The sequence below is a fragment of the Monopterus albus genome, unplaced genomic scaffold (assembly GCF_001952655.1).
Source record: "Monopterus albus unplaced genomic scaffold, M_albus_1.0 scaffold191.1, whole genome shotgun sequence".
Lineage (NCBI taxonomy): Eukaryota > Metazoa > Chordata > Actinopteri > Synbranchiformes > Synbranchidae > Monopterus > Monopterus albus.
Window position 1 is genome coordinate 424,426 of NW_018128071.1, and position 3,610 is coordinate 428,035.

Here is a 3,610-nt window from a genome sequence, read left to right on the forward strand (position 1 = left end):
TGGTGATTAAGCTGCTGACCCCCCACCAACTCTCTCTCCCTCCATTCTTCTTCTTCTCATTCCATATTCTTTCCTTTGTTTTTATCTTTTTTTCTTTCTTAGTCCCATCAGTCTCACAGTTTTTGTATGAATAGGTCTCAATCTCTATCTAATCTCATCTTTATCTATTTCCCTATATCTAAAAATAGATGGCATCTGGATAATATCCCCCTTGTGCTCCACCCCATTCACTCGATTTATGCCAGTATCCACACAGGCTTGCCAGCACAGAGGCTCAACAGACCACAGCATCCAACAGTTAGGAACTCGGTAATCCTTTCATACTTGGCCATCTGGTGACTAGAGAATGACACTATCTGAAGGTTACATGGAAGAAAGTCAGTTGAAGTTGATTAGCTGTCAGTGAGAGGTCACCTAAAGGCTGGTGTTGCTAACATTCAGTAGATAAATGTTGGCAGGCCTTTGAAGTGACACCACCAAACACTGGGTCAGCACCAAAATACATTTTTATTAGTGGTGTGTATCTGTCCTCACAAGATTTGATATGTATTTCAATACATGGTCCATGATTAGATACAAAAGTGATATTGTAAAATTTGTGACAATATGACAATTTGTGACAATACAGTATGATTCAGAACAATTTCAATTCAGCAGATATTCGATTTTAATTTTGCTTTTATTTGAAAGATTATACATTAAAGTATCTGTTTAGGGTATAAAATTAAAAAGAGTGTTTCCTCAAAGCAGTTTTGTATTTTCAAGCAGCAAAAGCCAAATAGAGAAATGATGTCTACTCTTGTCAGCAAAGCTGTGAAAATGGGCCCCGGGTGGTAATGAAGGGTCACAGGTCACTGAGACAGCACTTGCTTTTGAAGACTCAGTGGCAGAGTTAACCCTACAGGAAGCAAATAAAAGTCCCACATGACCAAAAAGAGTGCCTGATGGAGATATTGGAATGCTCACTATTTAAGCATACAGAGCTTGAGGAGACAACAAATAGGCCAGAAGAAAATGAAAAAAAATGTCGCTTGATCCAGAGTAAAATGCATTCATGGCAAAAACTGTCCCGGTGTGGGAAGAGGAGTACATGGAGGGTCTGATAGTAAGCCTGTATTCGCCTCCCACACCCGGACTGATGTCAGAGGAACCAGCAGGTGTCTGGATTGGATGAAAGGAAGAAATGGATGAGAATGCAAAATATATGGTAGTGGATGAGTGGGAGGAGGAGTTGGAAACTGGAGAAAAATGAATAAGATATAAAAGCTAGAGGCATAAAGTAAGTAGTTATTATTAAGAATGATTATAAGATGTTCTTTATATACTGGAGTCATTGAAATGTGTAAAGCTAAAAATAAAAGTTATTGTATTGTAACATTAATTTTGATTTGATGATGGAAAAATATATAAAAGTGGCTTTGAAACTGAAATGAAATGTTTTAAGTAAGGAGAGAAATTGAGAAAAAAGAGAAATGGGGAAAAAAGAACACCAAGTCATGGTGACATTTTGTGCTTACAGGCACTGACTGGGTGTGGACCCAAGAGATAACACAATAGCTCCAGCTGACAACTATCCGAAGGCCAGAGATGGTGACAAGTGGTAAAAAGGAGAAGTCTGACTGGAGAAGAGAAGCCAGCCTAATTTTCAGAAATCCTTTAAAAACCACAGCAAAAAGATTAACAGACAGATTTTCAGCAGTTGCTGCTGGAGGCTCTGTTTGGTTTTTTTCTGAATTCCAGAGGACTGAAAAAGCCCAGAGAAGCAACCCGGGAAGACACCTTGACAATGGCTTCTGAAAGGGAACATATAGAGCCGCTACCTAGAGCAGGAAGTCAACAATGGATGTAACTGTTCAATAAGATTCCTCATTTCAGCAAGAAATGCATGTGTTCCTACCTAGAGGAATCGGCACTGGAATTGTGATTGAAAAACCACCAACTTGAACCAACCATCAACTCGTGATTAGTGAGAGATTCTTTGACTTTTATTCAGTAATGTGACAGCTCAATTGTAATAATTTTAATCAAAGTAATAGCCTAAATTAATGATTAAAAATTGCTTTTGTTGATTTATAAAGTTGTAAGCAAATCAAACAATATGTTGATAATTGATATGTTGCATTACTGCTTACTGCCATGCTGTAACTGTCTTTAATCTATATAAAATGTCTAAACATTTAAGCTCTCTTTACTGTATTATCTATATTATTATTTCAGTTATAGTAGAGTAGTAGATATGATGTTTACTACAAAGACTAAAATACAATTACCGGTAGTTAAATGTGGCTAGCCTTTCAAGAGTGAAGTAGTGATGGCTGATTATTAGAATCAGATTGTTGACTTAATTTTCAAACAGAATTTTATCAGAAGATACTTTAGATAATTTAGTCAGCTCTCCACTTATTACAACTTATATATTATGAACTGAGTGTCCATTCCTAACTAATGTTAGCTAAACCCAGTGCACTAAAATCATGTTCATAAGTGGCCAGTGTCACAGATTTTATGGGTTATTCAGATCAAACTTAACACTTTTTCAAAGAAGCCAAAGTATACTGGCTTTTAAAAACCTTCTCAGTAGAGTAACATCTGAAGGTATAAGGAGGTATCTGCCTATAACTGCAGATTGTTATTGTTCAGGAGCATTTGGGGTCTTGTCCTGAATTAATGACATGTAAGAGGAAGGTCTGCAGGGAACTCTGTTCATAGGTTCATGGTAGTCAATTACTGAGAGAATATCTCTGCCTAAAAAACTGAAGTATTGTTTGAAGCTTTGATAGGTTTCAAATATGTCACCTTAGTGTGAGAGGTTAAGCTGTGTTCTTATGTCCCGGGGTTAGCAGATCATGACCTTCAAACACTCATTTTAACAATAGTACAGGTATGTGCCAAAAAATTATAATATCGAGGAAAAGTCCATTTATTTCAATAATTTGTTTCAAAAAGTGAAACTTGTATGTTATATTAGTTCACTACACACAAAGTGAAATATTTCAAGCCTTTATTTGTTTCAATTTTGATGATTATGGATTAAAGACAAAAAAACCCAAATCCAGTATTTCACAAAATTAGAATATTTCATGTGACCAATAAAAAAAGGATCTTAAACACATGTTGGCCTTCTGAAAAGTGTGTTAATGTACTGTATTATGTCCTCAGTACTTTGTTGGGCCTCCTTTTGCATTAATTACTGCATCAAGGCGGCGTGGCATGGAGGCGATCAGCCTTTGACACAGTTGAGGTGTTATGGTAGCCCAAGTTGCTTTGATTGGCCTTCAGCTTGTCTGCATTTTTCGGGGTCTGTGTTCCCTCATCTTCCTCTTGACAATACACCAGAGATTTTCAATGGGGTTTAAGTCAGGCGAGTTTGCCGGCCAATCAAGTACAGTTATTCCATAGCTATTAAACCAGTGTGGATGTCTGATCACACCTCCCTGCTGGAATGTGATCTACACCGGGGGTCTGTGTGTATGTGTGATGTTAATTTGTATGTTAAACTGGCCAAGTGGTCATCTCAGGATGTCGAGCCCTCGGTCTCTGCAGGACATCCCAAGACAAAGCAGAACTTGCAATATGTTAAGTGGGTCTGTGTGTGAATGCAAAACAAGCC

General features: G+C 37.5%; 1 long non-coding RNA gene across 1 annotated transcript in view; it reads left to right on the forward strand.

The window, feature by feature from the left end:
- The window catches only part of LOC109970154 (uncharacterized), a 6,077-nt gene extending 4,080 nt beyond the window's left edge, over positions 1–1,997 (forward strand). Inside the window, exons 2-3 of the long non-coding RNA XR_002276376.1 lie at positions 189–309; positions 1,520–1,997. This is a non-coding gene — a long non-coding RNA (uncharacterized LOC109970154). The remainder of the gene's footprint in view (positions 1–188; positions 310–1,519) is intronic.
- The last annotated feature ends 1,613 nt before the right edge of the window (positions 1,998–3,610 follow it).